The following is a 23,559-nucleotide window of genomic DNA, read 5'->3' as shown; positions in this document are numbered from 1 at the left end:
GGTACAGGAACATTACAGAAATACAGAGAACCGAGGAGGGTACAGGAACATTACAGAAATACAGAGAACCGAGGAGGGTACGGGAACATTACAGAAATACAGAGAACCGAGGAGGGTACAGGAACATTACAGAAATACAGAGAACCGAGGAGGGTACAGGAACATTACAGAAATACAGAGAACCGAGGAGGGTACAGGAACATTACAGAAATACAGAGAACCGAGGAGGGTACGGGAACATTACAGAAATACAGAGAACCGAGGAGGGTACAGGAACATTACAGAAATACAGAGAACCGAGGAGGGTACGGGAACATTACAGAAATACAGAGAACCAAGGAGGGTACGGGAACATTACAGAGAACCGAGGAGGGTACGGGAACATTACAGAAATACAGAGAACCGAGGAGGGTACGGTAACATTACAGAAATACAGAGAACCGAGGAGGGTACGGGAACATTACAGAAATACAGAGAACCGAGGAGGGTACGGGAACATTACAGAAATACAGAGAACCGAGGAGGGTACGAGAACATTACAGAGAACCGAGGAGGGTACGGGAACATTACAGAAATACAGAGAACCGAGGAGGGTACGGGAACATTACAGAGAACCGAGGAGGGTACGGGAACATTACAGAAATACAGAGAACCGAGGAGGGTACGGGAACATTACAGAGAACCGAGGAGGGTACGAGAACATTACAGAAATACAGAGAACCGAGGAGGGTACGGGAACATTACAGAAATACAGAGAACCGAGGAGGGTACGCGAACATTACAGAAATACAGAGAACCGAGGAGGGTGCGGGAACATTACAGAAATACAGAGAACCGAGGAGGGTACGGGAACATTACAGAAATACAGAGAACCGAGGAGGGTACGGGAACATTACAGAAATACAGAGAACCGAGGAGGGTACGGGAACATTACAGAAATACAGAGAACCGAGGAGGGTACGGGAACATTACAGAGAACCGAGGAGGGTACGGGAACATTACAGAGAACCGAGGAGGGTACGGGAACATTACAGAGAACCGAGGAGGGTACGGGAACATTACAGAAATACAGAGAACCGAGGAGGGTACGGGAACATTACAGAAATACAGAGAACCGAGGAGGGTACGGGAACATTACAGAAATACAGAGAACAGAGGAGGGTACAGGAACATTACAGAAATACAGAGAACCGAGGAGGGTACGGGAACATTACAGAAATACAGAGAACCGAGGAGGGTACGGGAACATTACAGAAATACAGAGAACCGAGGAGGGTACGGGAACATTACAGAGAACCGAGGAGGGTACGGGAACATTACAGAGAACCGAGGAGGGTACGGGAACATTACAGAAATACAGAGAACCGAGGAGGGTACGGGAACATTACAGAAATACAGAGAACCGAGGAGGGTACGAGAACATTACAGAAATACAGAGAACCGAGGAGGGTACAGGAACATTACAGAAATACAGAGAACAGAGGAGGGTACGAGAACATTACAGAAATACAGAGAACCGAGGAGGGTACGGGAACAATACAGAGATACAGAGAACCGAGGAGGGTACAGGAACATTACAGAAATACAGAGAACAGAGGAGGGTACGGGAACATTACAGAAATACAGAGAACCGAGGAGGGTACGGGAACATTACAGAAATACAGAGAACCGAGGAGGGTACGGGAACATTACAGAGAACCGAGGAGGGTACGGGGACATTACAGAACCGAGGAGGGTACGGGAACATTACAGAGAACCGAGGAGGGTACGGGGACATTACAGAACCGAGGAGGGTACGGGAACATTACAGAAATACAGAGAACCGAGGAGGGTACGGGAACATTACAGAACCGAGGAGGGTACGGGAACATTACAGAAATACAGAGAACCGAGGAGGGTACGGGAACATTACAGAACCGAGGAGGGTACGGGAACATTACAGAAATACAGAGAACCGAGGAGGGTACGGGAACATTACAGAAATACCGAGAACCGAGGAGGGTACGGGAACATTACAGAAATACAGAGAACCGAGGAGGGTACGAGAACATTACAGGGAACCGAGGAGGGTACGGGAACATTACAGAAATACAGAGAACCGAGGAGGGTACGGGAACATTACAGAAATACAGAGAACCGAGGAGGGTACGGGAACATTACAGAAATACCGAGAACCGAGGAGGGTACGGGAACATTACAGAGAACCGAGGAGGGTACGAGAACATTACAGAAATACAGAGATCCGAGGAGGGTACGAGAACATTACAGAAATACAGAGAACCGAGGAGGGTACGGGAACATTACAGAAATACAGAGAACCGAGGAGGGTACGGGAACATTACAGAAATACAGAGAACCGAGGAGGGTACGAGAACATTACAGAAATACAGAGAACCGAGGAGGGTACGGGAACATTACAGAAATACAGAGAACCAAGGAGGGTACGGGAACATTACAGAGAACCGAGGAGGGTACGGGAACATTACAGAAATACAGAGAACCGAGGAGGGTACAGGAACATTACAGAAATACAGAGAACCGAGGAGGGTACGGGAACATTACAGAAATACAGAGAACCGAGGAGGGTACGGGAACATTACAGAGAACCAAGGAGGGTACGGGAACATTACAGAAATACAGAGAACCGAGGAGGGTACGAGAACATTACAGAAATACAGAGAACCGAGGAGGGTACGGGAACATTACAGAAATACAGAGAACCAAGGAGGGTACGGGAACATTACAGAGAACCGAGGAGGGTACGGGAACATTACAGAAATACAGAGAACCGAGGAGGGTACAGGAACATTACAGAAATACAGAGAACCGAGGAGGGTACGGGAACATTACAGAAATACAGAGAACCGAGGAGGGTACGGGAACATTACAGAAATACAGAGAACCGAGGAGGGTACGGGAACATTACAGAAATACAGAGAACCGAGGAGGGTACGGGAACATTACAGAGAACCGAGGAGGGTACGGGAACATTACAGAAATACAGAGAACCGAGGAGGGTACGAGAACATTACAGAAATACAGAGAACCGAGGAGGGTACGGGAACATTACAGAACCGAGGAGGGTACGGGAACATTACAGAAATACAGAGAACCGAGGAGGGTACGGGAACATTACAGAAATACCGAGAACCGAGGAGGGTACGGGAACATTACAGAGAACCGAGGAGGGTACGGGAACATTACAGAAATACCGAGAACCGAGGAGGGTACGGGAACATTACAGAGAACCGAGGAGGGTACGAGAACATTACAGAGAACCGAGGAGGGTACGAGAACATTACAGAGAACCGAGGAGGGTACGGGAACATTACAGAGAACCGAGGAGGGTACGGGAACATTACTGAAATACCGAGAACCGAGGAGGGTACGGGAACATTACAGAGAACCGAGGAGGGTACGGGAACATTACAGAAATACCGAGAACCGAGGAGGGTACGGGAACATTACAGAGAACCGAGGAGGGTACGGGAACATTACAGAGAACCGAGGAGGGTACGGGAACATTACAGAGAACCGAGGAGGGTACGGGAACATTACAGAAATACCGAGAACCGAGGAGGGTACGGGAACATTACAGAGAACCGAGGAGGGTACGAGAACATTACAGAAATACAGAGAACCGAGGAGGGTACTGGAACATTACAGAAATACAGAGAACCGAGGAGGGTACGGGAACATTACAGAAATACCGAGAACCGAGGAGGGTACGGGAACATTACAGATAACCGAAGAGGGTACGAGAACATTACAGAAATACCGAGAACCGAGGAGGGTACGGGAACATTACAGAAAAACCGAGAACCGAGGAGGGTACGGGAACATTACAGAAATACAGAGAACCGAGGAGGGTACGGGAACATTACAGAAATACAGAGAACCGAGGAGGGTACGGGAACATTACAGAAAAACCGAGAACCGAGGAGGGTACGGGAACATTACAGAAATACAGAGAACCGAGGAGGGTACGGGAACATTACAGAAATACAGAGAACCGAGGAGGGTACGGGAACATTACAGAAATACAGAGAACCGAGGAGGGTACGGGAACATTACAGAAATACAGAGAACCGAGGAGGGTACGGGAGCATTACAGAAATACAGAGAACCGAGGAGGGTACGAGAACATTACAGAAATACAGAGAACCGAGGAGGGTACGGGAACATTACAGAAATACAGAGAACCGAGGAGGGTACGGGAACATTACAGAGAACCGAGGAGGGTACGAGAACATTACAGAAATACAGAGAACCGCGGAGGGTACGGGAACATTACAGAAATACAGAGAACCGAGGAGGGTACGGGAACATTACAGAAATACAGAGAAACGAGGAGGGTACGGGAACATTACAGAAATACCGAGAACCGAGGAGGGTACGGGAACATTACAGAAATACAGAGAACCGCGGAGGGTACGGGAACATTACAGAAATACAGAGAACCGAGGAGGGTACGGGAACATTACAGAAATACAGAGAAACGAGGAGGGTACGGGAACATTACAGAACCGAGGAGGGTACGGGAACATTACAGAAATACAGAGAACCGAGGAGGGTACGGGAACATTACAGAGAACCGAGGAGGGTACAGGAACATTACAGAAATACAGAGAACCGAGGAGGGTACGAGAATATTACAGAAATACAGAGAACCGAGGAGGGTACAGGAACATTACAGAAATACAGAGAACCGAGGAGGGTACGGGAACATTACAGAAATACAGAGAACCGAGGAGGGTACAGGAACATTACAGAAATACAGAGAACCGAGGAGGGTACGGGAACATTACAGAAATACAGAGAACCGAGGAGGGTACGAGAACATTACAGAAATACCGAGAACCGAGGAGGGTACGGGAACATTACAGAAATACAGAGAACCGAGGAGGGTACGGGAACATTACAGAAATACAGAGAACCGAGGAGGGTACGGGAACATTACAGAAATACAGAGAACCGAGGAGGGTACGGAAACATTACAGAAATACAGAGAACCGAGGAGGGTACGGGAACATTACAGAAATACCGAGAACCGAGGAGGGTACGGGAACATTACAGAAATACGGAGAACCGAGGAGGGTACGGGAACATTACAGAAATACAGAGAACCGAGGAGGGTACGGAAACATTACAGAAATACAGAGAACCGAGGAGGGTACGGGAACATTACAGAAATACCGAGAACAGAGGAGGGTACGGGAACATTACAGAAATACCGAGAACCGAGGAGGGTACGGGAACATTACAGAAATACAGAGAACCAAGGAGGGTACGGGAACATTACAGAAATACAGAGAACCGAGGAGGGTACGGGAACATTACAGAAATACAGAGAACCGAGGAGGGTACGGGAACATTAGAGAGAACCGAGGAGGGTACGGGAACATTACAGAAATACAGAGAACCGAGGAGGGTACGGGAACATTACAGAAATACAGAGAACCGAGGAGGGTACGGGAACATTACAGAAATACAGAGAACCGAGGAGGGTACGGGAACATTACAGAAATACAGAGAACCGAGGAGGGTACGAGAACATTACAGAAATACAGAGAACCGAGGAGGGTACGGGAACATTACAGAAATACAGAGAACCGCGGAGGGTACGGGAACATTACAGAAATACAGAGAACCGAGGAGGGTACGGGAACATTACAGAAATACAGAGAACCGAGGAGGGTACGGGAACATTACAGAAATACAGAGAACCGAGGAGGGTACGGGAACATTACAGAAATACAGAGAACCGCGGAGGGTACGGGAACATTACAGAAATACCGAGAACCGAGGAGGGTACGGGAACATTACAGATAACCGAAGAGGGTACGGGAACATTACAGAAATACAGAGAACCGAGGAGGGTACGGGAACATTACAGAAATACAGAGAACCGAGGAGGGTACGGGAACATTACAGAACCGAGGAGGGTACGGGAACATTACAGAAATACAGAGAACCGAGGAGGGTACGGGAACATTACAGAGAACCGAGGAGGGTACAGGAACATTACAGAAATACAGAGAACCGAGGAGGGTACGAGAACATTACAGAAATACCGAGAACCGAGGAGGGTACGGGAACATTACAGAAATACAGAGAACCGAGGAGGGTACGGGAACATTACAGAAATACAGAGAACCGAGGAGGGTACGGGAACATTACAGAAATACAGAGAACCGAGGAGGGTACGGGAACATTACAGAAACAGACAACCGAGGAGGGTACGGGAACATTACAGAAATACAGAGAACCGAGGAGGGTACGGGAACATTACAGAAACATAGAGAACCGAGGAGGGTACGGGAACATTACAGAAATAGCAAGAACCGAGGAGGGTACGGGAACATTACAGAAATACAGAGAACCGAGGAGGGTACGGGAACATTACAGAAATAGCAAGAACCGAGGAGGGTACGGGAACATTACAGAAATACCGAGGAGGGTACGGGAACATTACAGAAATACAGAGAACCGAGGAGGGTACGGGAACATTACAGAAATACAGAGAACCGAGGAGGGTACGAGAACATTACAGAGAACCGAGGAGGGTACGGGAACATTACAGAGAACCGAGGAGGGTACGGGAACATTACAGAAATACAGAGAACCGAGGAGGGTACGGGAACATTACAGAAATACAGAGAACCGAGGAGGGTACGGGAACATTACAGAAATACAGAGAACCGAGGAGGGTACGGGAACATTACAGAAATACAGAGAACCGAGGAGGGTACGGGAACATTACAGAAATACAGAGAACCGAGGAGGGTACGGGAACATTACAGAAATACAGAGAACCGAGGAGGGTACGGGAACATTACAGAAATACAGAGAACCGAGGAGGGTACGGGAACATTACAGAAATACAGAGAACCGAGGAGGGTACGAGAACATTACAGAAATACAGAGAACCGAGGAGGGTACGGGAACATTACAGAAATACAGAGAACCGAGGAGGGTACGGGAACATTACAGAAATACAGAGAACCGAGGAGGGTACGAGAACATTACAGAAATACAGAGAACCGAGGAGGGTACGGGAACATTACAGAAATACAGAGAACCGAGGAGGGTACGGGAACATTACAGAAATACAGAGAACCGAGGAGGGTACGGGAACATTACAGAAATACAGAGAACCGAGGAGGGTATGGGAACATTACAGAAATACAGAGAACCGAGGAGGGTACGGGAACATTACAGAGAACCGAGGAGGGTACGGGAACATTACAGAAATACCGAGAACCGAGGAGGGTACGGGAACATTACAGAGAACCGAGGAGGGTACGGGAACATTATAGAAATACCGAGAACCGAGGAGGGTACGGGAACATTACAGAGAACCGAGGAGGGTACGAGAACATTACAGAAATACAGAGAACCGAGGAGGGTACTGGAACATTACAGAAATACAGAGAACCGAGGAGGGTACGGGAACATTACAGAAATACCGAGAACCGAGGAGGGTACGGGAACATTACAGAAATACAGAGAACCGAGGAGGGTACGGGAACATTACAGAAATACCGAGAACCGAGGAGGGTACGGGAACATTACAGAAATACAGAGAACCGAGGAGGGTACGGGAACATTACAGAAATACAGAGAACCGAGGAGGGTACGGGAGCATTACAGAGAACCGAGGAGGGTACGGGAGCATTACAGAGAACCGAGGAGGGTACGGGAACATTACAGAAATACAGAGAACCGAGGAGGGTACGGGAACATTACAGAAATACAGAGAACCGAGGAGGGTACGGGAACATTACAGAAATACAGAGAACCGCGGAGGGTACGGGAACATTACAGAAATACAGAGAACCGAGGAGGGTACGGGAACATTACAGAAATACGGAGAACCGAGGAGGGTACGGGAACATTACAGAACCGAGGAGGGTACGGGAACATTACAGAAATACAGAGAACCGAGGAGGGTACGGGAACATTACAGAGAACCGAGGAGGGTACAGGAACATTACAGAAATACAGAGAACCGAGGAGGGTACGAGAACATTACAGAAATACCGAGAACCGAGGAGGGTACGGGAACATTACAGAAATACAGAGAACCGAGGAGGGTACGGAAACATTACAGAAATACAGAGAACCGAGGAGGGTACGTGAACATTACAGAAATACAGAGAACCGAGGAGGGTACGGGAACATTACAGAAATACAGAGAACCGAGGAGGGTACAGGAACATTACAGAAATACAGAGAACCGAGGAGGGTACGGGAACATTACAGAAATACAGAGAACCGAGGAGGGTACGGGAACATTACAGAGAACCGAGGAGGGTACGGGAACATTACAGAAATACAGAGAACCGAGGAGGGTACGGGAACATTACAGAAATACAGAGAACCGAGGAGGGTACGGGAACATTACAGAAATACAGAGAACCGAGGAGGGTACGGGAACATTACAGAGAACCGAGGAGGGTACGGGAACATTACAGAAATACAGAGAACCGAGGAGGGTACGGGAACATTACAGAAATACAGAGAACCGAGGAGGGTACGGGAACATTACAGAAATACCGAGAACCGAGGAGGCTACGGGAACATTACAGAGAACCGAGGAGGGTACGGGAACATTACAGAAATACAGAGAACCGAGGAGGGTACGGGAACATTACAGAAATACAGAGAACCGAGGAGGGTATGGGAACATTACAGAAATACAGAGAACCGAGGAGGGTACGAGAACATTACAGAAATACAGAGAACCGAGGAGGGTACGAGAACATTACAGAAATACAGAGAACCGAGGAGGGTACGAGAACATTACAGAAATACAGAGAACCGAGGAGGGTACGAGAACATTACAGAAATACAGAGAACCGAGGAGGGTACGAGAACATTACAGAAATACAGAGAACCGAGGAGGGTACGAGAAAATTACAGAAATACAGAGAACCGAGGAGGGTACGGGAACATTACAGAAATACAGAGAACCGAGGAGGGTACGGGAACATTACAGAAATACAGAGAACCGAGGAGGGTACGGGAACATTACAGAAATACAGAGAACCGAGGAGGGTATGGGAACATTACAGAAATACAGAGAACCGAGGAGGGTACGAGAACATTACAGAAATACAGAGAACCGAGGAGGGTACGAGAACATTACAGAAATACAGAGAACCGAGGAGGGTACGAGAAAATTACAGAAATGCAGAGAACCGAGGAGGGTACGGGAACATTACAGAAATACAGAGAACCGAGGAGGGTACGGGAACATTACAGAAATACAGAGAACCGAGGAGGGTACGGGAACATTACAGAAATACAGAGAACCGAGGAGGGTACGAGAACATTACTGAAATACAGAGAACCGAGGAGGGTACGAGAACATTACAGAAATACAGAGAACCGAGGAGGGTACGGGAACATTACAGAAATACAGAGAACCGAGGAGGGTACGGGAACATTACAGAAATACAGAGAACCGAGGAGGGTACGGGAACATTACAGAAATACAGAGAACCGAGGAGGGTACGGGAACATTACAGAAATACAGAGAACCGAGGAGGGTACGAGAACATTACAGAAATACAGAGAACCGAGGAGGGTACGGGAACATTACAGAAATACAGAGAACCGAGGAGGGTACGGGAACATTACAGAAATACAGAGAACCGAGGAGGGTACGAGAACATTACAGAAATACAGAGAACCGAGGAGGGTACGGGAACATTACAGAAATACAGAGAACCGAGGAGGGTACGGGAACATTACAGAAATACAGAGAACCGAGGAGGGTACGAGAACATTACAGAAATACAGAGAACCGAGGAGGGTACAGGAACATTACAGAGAACCGAGGAGGGTACGGGAACATTACAGAAATACAGAGAACCGAGGAGGGTACGGGAACATTACAGAAATACAGAGAACCGAGGAGGGTACGGGAACATTACAGAAATACAGAGAACCGAGGAGGGTACGAGAACATTACAGAAATACAGAGAACCGAGGAGGGTACAGGAACATTACAGAGAACCGAGGAGGGTACGGGAACATTACAGAAATACAGAGAACCGAGGAGGGTACAGGAACATTACAGAAACATAGAGAACCGAGGAGGGTACAGGAACATTACAGAAACATAGAGAACCGAGGAGGGTACAGGAACATTACAGAAATAGCGAGAACCGAGGAGGGTACGGGAACATTACAGAAATACAGGGAACCGAGGAGGGTACGAGAACATTACAGAAATACAGAGAACCGAGGAGGGTACGGGAACATTACAGAAATACAGAGAACTGAGGAGGGTACGGGAACTTACAGAAATACAGAGAACCGAGGAGGGTACGGGAACATTACAGAAATACAGAGAACCGAGGAGGGTACGGGAACATTACAGAAATACAGAGAACCGAGGAGGGTACGGGAACATTACAGAAATACAGAGAACCGAGGAGGGTACGGGAACATTACAGAAATACAGAGAACCGAGGAGGGTACGGGAACATTACAGAAATACCGAGAACCGAGGAGGCTACGAGAACATTACAGAAATACAGAGAACCGAGGAGGCTACGGGAACATTACAGAGAACCGAGGAGGGTACGGGAACATTACAGAAATACAGAGAACCGAGGAGGGTACGGGAACATTACAGAAATACAGAGAACCGAGGAGGGTACGGGAACATTACAGAAATACAGAGAACCGAGGAGGGTACGAGAACATTACAGAAATACAGAGAACCGAGGAGGGTACGAGAACATTACAGAAATACAGAGAACCGAGGAGGGTACGGGAACGTTACAGAAATACAGAGAACCGAGGAGGGTACGGGAACGTTACAGAAATACAGAGAACCGAGGAGGGTACGGGAACGTTACAGAAATACAGAGAACCGAGGAGGGTACGAGAACGTTACAGAAATACAGAGAACCGAGGAGGGTACGGGAACGTTACAGAAATACAGAGAACCGAGGAGGGTACGAGAACATTACAGAAATACAGAGAACCGAGGAGGGTACGGGAACGTTACAGAAATACAGAGAACCGAGGAGGGTACGGGAACGTTACAGAAATACAGAGAACCGAGGAGGGTTCGGGAACATTACGGAAATACAGAGAACCGAGGAGGGTACGGGAACATTACAGAAATACAGAGAACCGAGGAGGGTACGGGAAGATTACAGAAATACAGAGAACCGAGGAGGGTACGGGAACATTACAGAGAACCGAGGAGGGTACGGGAACATTACAGAGAACCGAGGAGGGTACGGGAACATTACAGAGAACCGAGGAGGGTACGGGAACATTACAGAGAACCGAGGAGGGTACGGGAACATTACAGAAATACAGAGAACCGAGGAGGGTACGGGAACATTACAGAAATACAGAGAACCGAGGAGGGTACGAGAACATTACAGAAATACAGAGAACCGAGGAGGGTACGGGAACATTACAGAAATACAGAGAACCGAGGAGGGTACGGGAACATTACAGAGAACCGAGGAGGGTACGGGAACATTACAGAGAACCGAGGAGGGTACGGGAACATTACAGAAATACAGAGAACCGAGGAGGGTACGAGAACATTACAGAAATACAGAGAACCGAGGAGGGTACGAGAACATTACAGAAATACAGAGAACCGAGGAGGGTACGGGAACATTACAGAAATACAGAGAACCGAGGAGGGTACGGGAACATTACAGAAATACAGAGAACCGAGGAGGGTACGGGAACATTACAGAAATACAGAGAACCGAGGAGGGTACGAGAACATTACAGAAATACAGAGAACCGAGGAGGGTACGGGAACATTACAGAAATACAGAGAACCGAGGAGGGTACGGGAACATTACAGAGAACCGAGGAGGGTACGGGAACATTACAGAAATACAGAGAACCGAGGAGGGTACGGGAACATTACAGAAATACAGAGAACCGAGGAGGGTACGGGAACATTACAGAAATACAGAGAACCGAGGAGGGTACGGGAACATTACAGAAATACAGAGAGCCGAGGAGGGTACGAGAACATTACAGAAATACAGAGAACCGAGGAGGGTACGGGAACATTACAGAGAACCGAGGAGGGTACGGGAACATTACAGAAATACAGAGAACCGAGGAGGGTACGGGAACATTACAGAAATACAGAGAACCGAGGAGGGTACGGGAACATTACAGAAATACAGAGAACCGAGGAGGGTACGAGAACATTACAGAAATACAGAGAACCGAGGAGGGTACGGGAACATTACAGAAATACAGAGAACCGAGGAGGGTACGGGAACATTACAGAAATACAGAGAACCGAGGAGGGTACGGGAACATTACAGAAATACAGAGAACCGAGGAGGGTACGGGAACATTACAGAAATACAGAGAACCGAGGAGGGTACGAGAACATTACAGAAATACAGAGAACCGAGGAGGGTACGAGAACATTACAGAAATACAGAGAACCGAGGAGGGTACGGGAACATTACAGAAATACCGAGGAGGGTACGGGAACATTACAGAAATACCGAGGAGGGTACGGGAACATTACAGAAATACAGAGAACCGAGGAGGGTACGGGAACATTACAGAAATACAGAGAACCGAGGAGGGTACGGGAACATTACAGAAATACAGAGAACCGAGGAGGGTACGGGAACATTACAGAGAACCGAGGAGGGTACGGGAACATTACAGAAATACAGAGAACCGAGGAGGGTACGGGAACATTACATAAATACAGAGAACCGAGGAGGGTACGGGAACATTACAGAAATACAGAGAACCGAGGAGGGTACGAGAACATTACAGAAATACAGAGAACCGAGGAGGGTACGGGAACATTACAGAAATAAAGAGAACCGAGGAGGGTACGAGAACATTACAGAAATACAGAGAACCGAGGAGGGTACGGGAACATTACAGAAATACAGAGAACCGAGGAGGGTACGGGAACATTACAGAAATACAGAGAACCGAGGAGGGTACGGGAACATTACAGAAATACCGAGAACCGAGGAGGGTACGGAAACAATATAGAAATACAGAGAACCGAGGAGGGTACGGGAACATTACAGAAATACAGACAACCGAGGAGGGTACGGGAACATTACAGAGAACCGAGGAGGGTACGAGAACATTACAGAAATACAGAGAACCGAGGAGGGTACGGGAACATTACAGAGAACCGAGGAGGGTACGGGAACATTACAGAAATACAGAGAACCGAGGAGGGTACGGGAACATTACAGAAATACAGAGAACCGAGGAGGGTACGGGAACATTACAGAAATACCGAGAACCGAGGAGGGTACGGGAACAATATAGAAATACAGAGAACCGAGGAGGGTACGGGAACATTACAGAGAACCGAGGAGGGTACGGGAACATTACAGAGAACCGAGGAGGGTACGGGAACATTACAGAAATACAGAGAACCGAGGAGGGTACGGGAACATTACAGAAATACAGAGAACCGAGGAGGGTACGGGAACATTACGGAAATAAAGAGAACCGAGGAGGGTTCGGGAACATTACGGAAATACAGAGAACCGAGGAGGGTACGGGAACATTACAGAAATACAGAGAACCGAGGAGGGTACGGGAACATTACAGAAATACAGAGAACCGAGGAGGGTACGGGAACATTACAGAAATACAGAGAACCGAGGAGGGTACGGGAACATTACAGAAATACAGAGAACCGAGGAGGGTACGGGAACATTACAGAGAACCGAGGAGGGTACGGGAACATTACAGAAATACAGAGAACCGAGGAGGGTACGGGAACATTACAGAAATACAGAGAACCGAGGAGGGTACGAGAACATTACAGAAATACAGAGAACCGAGGAGGGTACGGGAACATTACAGAGAACCGAGGAGGGTACGGGAACATTACAGAAATACAGAGAACCGAGGAGGGTACGGGAACATTACAGAAATACAGAGAACCGAGGAGGGTACGAGAACATTACAGAAATACAGAGAACCAAGGAGGGTACGGTAACATTACAGAAATACAGAGAACCGAGGAGGGTACGAGAACATTACAGAAATACAGAGAACCGAGGAGGGTACGGGAACATTACAGAGAACCGAGGAGGGTACGGGAACATTACAGAAATACAGAGAACCGAGGAGGGTACGGGAACATTACAGAAATACAGAGAACCGAGGAGGGTACGAGAACATTACAGAAATACAGAGAACCGAGGAGGGTACGAGAACATTACAGAAATACAGAGAACCGAGGAGGGTACGAGAACATTACAGAAATACCGAGGAGGGTACGAGAACATTACAGAAATACAGAGAACCGAGGAGGGTACGGGAACATTACAGAAATACAGAGAACCGAGGAGGGTACGAGAACATTACAGAAATACAGAGAACCGAGGAGGGTACGAGAACATTACAGAAATACCGAGAACCGAGGAGGGTACGGGAACATTACGGAAATACAGAGAACCGAGGAGGGTACGGGAACATTACAGAAATACAGAGAACCGAGGAGGGTACGGGAACATTACAGAAATACAGAGAACCGAGGAGGGTACGGGAACATTACAGAGAACCGAGGAGGGTACGGGAACATTACAGAAATACAGAGAACCGAGGAGGGTACGGGAACATTACAGAAATACAGAGAACCGATGAGGGTACGAGAACATTACAGAAATACAGAGAACCGAGGAGGGTACGGGAACATTACAGAGAACCGAGGAGGGTACGGGAACATTACAGAAATACAGAGAACCGAGGAGGGTACGGGAACATTACAGAAATACAGAGAACCGAGGAGGGTACGAGAACATTACAGAAATACAGAGAACCGAGGAGGGTACGGGAACATTACAGAGAACCGAGGAGGGTACGGGAACATTACAGAAATACAGAGAACCGAGGAGGGTACGGGAACATTACAGAAATACAGAGAACCGATGAGGGTACGAGAACATTACAGAAATACAGAGAACCGAGGAGGGTACGGGAACATTACAGAAATACAGAGAACCGAGGAGGGTACGAGAACATTACAGAAATACAGAGAACCGAGGAGGGTACGGGAACATTACAGAAATACAGAGAACCGAGGAGGGTACGGGAACATTACAGAAATACAGAGAACCGAGGAGGGTACGGGAACATTACAGAAATACAGAGAACCGAGGAGGGTACAGGAACATTACAGAAATACAGAGAACCGAGGAGGGTACGGGAACATTACAGAAATACAGAGAACCGAGGAGGGTACGGGAACATTACAGAAATACAGAGAACCGATGAGGGTACGGAAACATTACAGAAATACAGAGAACCGAGGAGGGTACGGGAACATTACAGAAATACAGAGAACCGAGGAGGGTACGGAAACATTACAGAAATACAGAGAACCGAGGAGGGTACGGGAACATTACAGAAATACAGAGAACCGAGGAGGGTACGGGAACATTACAGAAATACAGAGAACCGAGGAGGGTACGGGAACATTACAGAAATACAGAGAACCGAGGAGGGTACGGGAACATTACAGAAATACAGAGAACCGAGGAGGGTACGAGAACATTACAGAAATACAGAGAACCGAGGAGGGTACGGGAACATTACAGAAATACAGAGAACCAAGGAGGGTACGGGAACATTACAGAAATACAGAGAACCGAGGAGGGTACGGGAACATTACAGAAATACAGAGAACCGAGGAGGGTACGGGAACATTACAGAAATACAGAGAACCGAGGAGGGTACGGGAACATTACAGAAATACAGAGAACCGAGGAGGGTACGAGAACATTACAGAAATACAGAGAACCGAGGAGGGTACGGGAACATTACAGAAATACAGGGACCTGATGAGGATTAGGAGATATGAGAAAATTGCAAGGACCTGAGGAGGATATGGTGATATGAGAAGGACACAGGGACACGAGGATGATTCAGGGATATGAGAGCAATATGGTAACATGGGGAGAGGGGGGCATGAGACTACGGGAACATGAGAAGGATACTGAGACATGAGAAAAATACAGGGACTTCTGGATGATACGAAACGTGAGAAGGATGCAGAGACCTGAGGAGCAACATGAGGATACAGGGACATAAGGAAGATACAGGAGCATTAGGAAGATACAGCAACTTGAGAACGATACGAGTATACAGGGAAACAAGGATGACATTATGACACCAAAAAGACATGGGGACTAGAGGAAGAAACTAGGGCATGAGGTTATGGCGATGTGAGGACAATGCGAGGACACAAGGACATGAGAAGAATGCAAAGACATGGGAGAATGGGGAAGTGATGATGATACGTTGACATTAGGAAGGTTTGGGAGCACCATGAGCGTACAGGTAGAGGTGGAGGATACAGGAGAAAGATTCTCGGTGACAAAGAGGTTACGATGGTGCGAGGACACAAAGAGCTGGGGCTGTGTGGGCACGATGAGGATACTGAGAATGGGATACATGAGGATGATATGGGGTAGAAAAGTATATGGCAACATGAGGATATCTATAGAAATCACAATACTATGGGGACACAAGGAAGACATAGGAATCTAAAGAGGAGAATTTGACCTGAGGTTTCTGGGACCACTGGTATGCATGAGGACGATAACGGGATATGATTACCCAAGGCACATACTAGGACAAAATTACTCGGACTGGACAAAAGTACTGGCATGAGACATACATGAGGAAGGACACTAGAAGAATAGGCTGTGACAAAGATGATATGGGAGACACAAGGAGGATACGTGAAGAGGGTACAGTGACCGGCTCCCATCAATTAGGGTGTACTGTACTAAGTGACGCCTGGAAAAGAACAGGTAAAACCAAACCTATCTGGCCCTGACTACATGTTATATGACCAGACGCAGCTCTGCTTATTCCAATATGTAATGTACAAGATCGACCTCCTCCTGTGTTCTGTCCACCACATCCGGTTAATGCAGACCGAGTTCTCAAGACCATAATCAAAGGCAATTTCTTTTTCATAAGTGGAGCTGATCACATAGTACAATCTTCAGGCCGACCGAACCAGCGCTGCTAGAATGTAAAACGAGCCCAGATCTGGGAAAGGAACCAGATTGCCTTCTAAATCCCAACCACAGATGATTGAAGAATAGATTGGAAGATCATCAGACTGTGCTTGTCCACATGGCTTGACCATACCGAAGAGAATAGTGAGATGACCTTGGTCTAAATCCCAACCACAGATGATTCCAGAATATATAGGAAGATCCAGCCCTGATGTCATAACCTTACCAAAGATCGCATTGAGATGATCATGATGTAAATCCCAACCACAGGTGATTTCAGAATATATAGGAAGATCAGACCGTACCAGCCTTGCTGGCATGACCTTACCGAAGAGATCATTGAGATAATCCCGATGTAAATTACAACCACAGATGACTGGAAATTACAGCAGATGAAATAAATATTGAACATGTCACAAATTTTCTAAGTAAATCTATTTGTAAAGGTGCTAATGAAATTCTCACAAGATGTCTGTAACAACCCATCGAATCCACAGAGGCAAAGAAATCAAAGCTTGGAAGTCCATGTAACAGAGTGCATTACCAAGGGGCCACACAAGAAACCTCTCATGATGGGGAGAATCAGTGAGCCGTCTCAACACCTTCACAACCTTATTGTTGCATACTGATGGAATTGGTTACAGAAGTATTTCTAAATTACTGAAGGTTCCAGTGAGCACTGTTGGCGCCCATTATCCGGAAGTGGAAAGAACATCATTTCACCATAAACTTGGCCATGACCAGTTGCTCCCTGCAAGATTTCACAAAGAGGAGCAAAAATAATCAGAAGAGTTGTCCAAGAGCCAAGGACCACCTATGGAGAGCTACAGAGAGACCTGGAATCAGCAGGTACACAATTGTTTCAAAGAAAGTAGCGCACTCCCCCTCCATGGCGTGTATGCACGCTCACCACGCAACCTCCATGGCTTGTATGCACGCTCACCGTGCTGAACAAAAAGCATGTTCATGCATGTCAAAGATCACAGTCTGGGAGGTCGTGCAGATCTACCCGCTGTTATCTTTTTGTCACGAACAGCTCTCTGCTGCCCCCTAACGTTTGGACACTTACGTGATTGACCAATCAATAGAGGAGGCCGCAGGCTGTTTCCATTAATAAGCTGGTTATTGGGAAACTAACAGTGAGCATATATTATATACACCTCTGGTTCCAAAGCATGGAATATGTGCATATATACCCGGCACGGTCACTGCTAACTCCACGATAACCCAAGGCTACTCGCTGCCACCACCAGTCGTTTATACAGGCTGACTGGACGCCTGATTTCTGGTAGCGCATGACTTCAGGGTGCAGTTTACAAAACAAAAGGAACAGCGCTATTAAATGTTATATTTAATCCTAAATGACAGGCAGTGTAGATCAATTTTACAAAGGGGTCAAAACAATACAGCATATACAATTATTTAACATAGAGGATTAACAAAAAAATCTTACCATGCCGATCACAGCGATGATTCAGCTTCGTGAAGGAGAGCACTTCGATTGAAGACGTTCAGTGAACGGGACTCATGAATACACCAATGTGTATCTCTCTGCAGGAACACAGATCATAATTATGATCAATATCTTCACTCGAGACTATCACAGAAATGCAAGATCGCTGTCATATTTTTTATCAGAATTTTCCATAGATAGTAAACATGACACAGCTGGTGTCCGTTATCTGTCCACTATAGATTTGGGTTTTATAGGCAGGTGTCACAGTTAAAAAAAAAATATGCATATTCTTCCCCCATTTAGGCCTAAAGTTGAAGATGTATGTCCCATTTGTGACGACACCACCTCTAATCTCAATTACTGAGAAGTCTAGATTTGCTAAGCCAGGAGAAATACACTATTATCTTTGTGTTGACTTTTGAATTTGTGTTTTTCTTTGGTGGGTCAAGAAGGACAGACTGGTATTTGTATAACCCTAAATGAGTTGATATTTACTGCAACTTATTGTATGAAGGGCAGCGACTCAGTGTTGGGGAGCAATGATGTTTGTTAATATGCAAATTAAATATTGTACTAAGCCAGCTAGTTGTTGATATACAGAGCAGGGGGATACCAACTATACAAATTGATTAAATGCTCAAACAATGAGACATGAGCCCTGCTCCTTTCACCCTGACCTGTGAATGATGACATTAGATCTAATTATAAAAAGGGATTTCTATCCTGCTGCAGAGAGAATCAGACAGATTCTTTGGGACAGCAGCTTGGTAGCATGGCTCCATCCCGAGGGACACAGTTTTGGATTCTACAGGATGCCAGTCTAAGGGAACACTGCCCTGGCTGGAAGGATACAGATCTGCTCCATTGACCATCACTGACCCTATGGAGACTTTTGGGGAGAGCCAGAATTGTGACCCTCTGGTCACCTGGAACCCATGGATACACCCGGAGAAATCCCGGTTGGGATCATCCGGTCACCTGGATCCATGGATATGTTTGGAGAAAGCCAGGGTGTGGGATCTTTGGGTCTCCTGGCCACGTACGTCAGTGGACTGGTCAGCTTCCTAAGCTTGCTGCTATCTCCTCTCTGGGGGGGCCCGCCAGAAGCAGGGGCCACTGGTTGAAGTAGTTGGCTCTGGAAGTCCCAAAGTCGCAGTTGCTCTATTCCCGGCGGGCCAGCGGAAGGGTGAGACTGTGTAATTTGCACCATCTTGGGTATTTGCTGGGACAGTTCTATGTATTTGTCTGGTGGTTCAATAAAGTATTGCCACGCTGTTTTACCCGCACCCTGTGTTGTCTGAGTAGTATTACGCCCACGGGAGACCCCGGGTCTTTACACCATCAATATCGGATTTATACAAACCCCAATATCTCTATCTGGACCCTGGAGCTGGGCTGGCTACCAAAGATGTTTTGATGAAAGGCCGCTCATCCTTGAGGATCAATAGTTTCATTCCTACTCTGGATAGATTTCCTTGGTACAAAAGAGATTTCTCCACTTCCCTATCTATGCATAAACACATGTCCCTTTTGTTATCCGAACTTCAGAAAAGATCTTTCCTGTCTAATTACCTGTACTCTGTAGGGAGTCTTGGCTTCAAAAGATAATTTAATTAGATTTGTCACTTCCCACTTATACATAATTGTCTCTGTGTCAACTGGGCGATTCTATTTCAAGTCAGCTTAGATTGCAAGCTCTTATCTGTGCGAAATTTGGTGCGAGAGAGGAGAGTTGGGGTGAATGCCCCTCACTAGGTTGGCTTTATGGATCTTAATATTTCTATAACAAAGCATGTTTACAGTTTTCTCAACATTTGGGCGAGCCTGATAAATACTGGGGAATCTGGTCAGATGAGACCAAAACTGAACTCATTGGATGCCATAATACACACCATGTTTTGAGGCCAAAAGGCAACTACATATCACCCAAAAACCACCATACCAACAGTGAAGAGTGCAGGTGGGATCATCAAGGTGAGGGGCTGTTTCTCAGCATACAGCACTGGAAAACTTGATATCATTGAAGGAAGGATAAATTGACAAATGTACAGAGACATTCTTGATAAAAACCTGCTGCCATCTACCAGGGTGATGAAGATGAAACGAGGGCGGACATTTCAGCAAGACAATGGTCCCAATCACACAGCCAAGGAAACTATCAACTGGTTTCAGAGAAAGAAAATAAAGCTGATAGAATGGCCGAGCCGATCACCGGACCTGGATCCAATAGAAAATGTATGGAAGGAACTAAAGCTCAGACTTCATAGAAAAAGCCACAGAAGCTTCAGGATGTGAAGAGTGTTTGTGTGGAAGAATGGTGCAAAATCACGCCTGAGCAATGCCTGCGACTAGTTTCTCCATACAGGAGGCGTCGTGAAGCTTCATCACCAACAAAGGCTTGTACGAAGTATTAAATAAATTCCAGTAAGCACGTGCAATACTTTTTCCCTGTGTCATTAATCATTATTACACATAATTTATGGACATTAATGGTTATTTCTTCCCTGTGTGGATTGGACTGGTTGTTACCAACATCTGGGGAGAATTTCATGTCAATGGCATCTTTAGAAATAGATACTTAGAAAATTGGTGACGTGTTGAATACTCATTCCACCCGCTGTATATAGGAAGATCAGACCAGACCAGCCCTGATGGCATGACCTTGCCCAAGAGAACAGTGAGATGATTATGATGTAAATCCCAACCACAGATGATTCCAGAAGATCTAGGAATCTCACGCCGTACCAGCCCTGAATCCATGCCCTCACCTAACATAAGACTGAGATGATCACGATACAAACCACAGATGATTCCAGAAGATCTAGGAATCTCACGCCGTACCAGCCCTGGATTCATGCCCTTACCTAACATAAGACTGAGATGATCACGATAGAAACCACAGATGATTCCAGAAGATCTAGGAATCTCACGCCGTACCAGCCCTGAATCCATGCCCTCACCTAACATAAGACTGAGATGATCACGATACAAACCACAGATGATTCCAGAAGATCTAGGAATCTCACGCCGTACCAGCCCTGGATTCATGCCCTTACCTAACATAAGACTGAGATGATCACGATACAAACCACAGATGATTCCAGAAGATCTAGGAATCTCACGCCGTACCAGCCCTGGATTCATGCCCTCACCTAACATAAGACTGAGATGATCACGATAGAAACCACAGATGATTCCAGAAGTTCTAGGAATCTCACGCCGTACCAGCCCTGAATCCATGCCCTCACCTAACATAAGACTGAGATGATCACGATGCAAACCACAGACCAATCCAGAAGATCTAGGAATCTCACGCCGTACCAGCCCTGAATCCATGCCCTCACCTAACATTAGACTGAGATGATCACGATACAAACCACAGATGATTCCAGAAGATCTAGGAATCTCACGCCGTACCAGCCCTGGATTCATGCCCTTACCTAACATAAGACTGAGATGATCACGATACAAACCACAGATGATTCCGGAAGATATAGGAATCTCACGCCGTACCAGCCCTGGATCCATGCCCTTACCTAACATAAGACTGAGATGATCACGATGCAAACCACAGATGATTCCAGAAGATCTAGGAATCTCACGCCGTACCAGCCCTGGATCCATGCCCTTACCTAACATAAGACTGAGATGATCACGATACAAACCACAGATGATTCCGGAAGATCTAGGAATCTCACGCCGTACCAGCCCTGGATTCATGCCCTTACCTAACATAAGACTGAGATGATCACGATACAAACCACAGATGATTCCAGAAGATCTAGGAATCTCACGCCGTACCAGCCCTGGATCCATGCCCTTACCTAACATAAGACTGAGATGATCACGATACAAACCACAGATGATTCCGGAAGATCTAGGAATCTCACGCCGTACCAGCCCTGGATTCATGCCCTTACCTAACATAAGACTGAGATGATCACGATACAAACCACAGATGATTCCGGAAGATCTAGGAATCTCACGCCGTACCAGCCCTGGATTCATGCCCTCACCTAACATAAGACTGAGATGATCACGATACAAACCACAGATGATTCCAGAAGATCTAGGAGGACTGCTCTTCATTAGTGATTGCTGTAAATCAGAAGTAGTACTCCGCTCGTGAGGTGATATCTCTGTTCTGCTGTCTATAAATTAGCCCAGAAGGTCCGAGCCTCTGGGATTAAGGTCTCGGGTGTCCTGGAAGAGGTCTACAATCCCTATATTGTAATAGTGAGCTGTGAAATGCAGGTCGTGACTGCGCAGGACGTAATTGTGCAGTGTGTGACTGCGCGGGACGTGACTGCGCAGGACGTGACTACGCAGGACGTAATAGTGCAGTGTGTGACTGCGCGAGACCGTGACTGCGCGGGACGTGAATGTGCACTGTGTGACTGCGCGGGACATGACTGCGAAGGATGTGACTACGCAGGACGTAATAGTGCAGTGTGTGACTGCGCGAGACCGTGACTGCGCGGGACGTGAATGTGCAGTGTGTGACTGCGCGGGACGTGACTGCGAAGGACGTGACTACGCAGGACGTAATAGTGCAGTGTGTGACTGCGCGAGACCGTGACTGCGCGGGACGTGAATGTGCAGTGTGTGACTGCGCGGGACGTGACTGCGAAGGACGTGACTACGCAGGACGTAATAGTGCAGTGTGTGACTGCGCGAGACCGTGACTGCGCGGGACGTGATTGTGCAGTGTGTGACTGCGCGGGACGTGACTGCGAAGGACGTGACTACGCAGTACGTAATAGTGCAGTGTGTGACTGCGCGAGACCGTGACTGCGCGGGACGTGATTGTGCAGTGTGTGACTGCGCAGGACGTGACTACACAGAACGTAATAGTGCAGTGTGTGACTGCGCGAGACCGTGACTGCGCGGGACGTGAATGTGCACTGTGTGACTGCGCGGGACGTGATTGTGCAGTGTGTGACTGCGCGGGACATGACTGCGAAGGACGTGACTACGCAGGACGTAATAGTGCAGCGTGTGACTGCGCGAGACCGTGACTGCGCGGGACGTGATTGTGCAGTGTGTGACTGCGCAGTATGCGACTAT

At 47.1% G+C, this 23,559-nt stretch overlaps 1 protein-coding gene across 5 annotated transcripts in view; it reads left to right on the top strand.

The window, feature by feature from the left end:
* AGAP3 (ArfGAP with GTPase domain, ankyrin repeat and PH domain 3) overlaps positions 1-23,559 on the top strand; it is a 447,006-nt gene that overhangs the window by 192,076 nt on the left and 231,371 nt on the right. The gene's annotated exons all lie outside the window — the stretch shown is intronic.

Source organism: Phyllobates terribilis, unplaced genomic scaffold (assembly GCF_046119375.1).
Source record: "Phyllobates terribilis strain yellow unplaced genomic scaffold, ASM4611937v1 Scaffold_4__5_contigs__length_816908805, whole genome shotgun sequence".
In the NCBI taxonomy this organism is placed as follows: domain Eukaryota; kingdom Metazoa; phylum Chordata; class Amphibia; order Anura; family Dendrobatidae; genus Phyllobates; species Phyllobates terribilis.
This window is presented reverse-complemented; position numbering and strand designations above follow the sequence as displayed.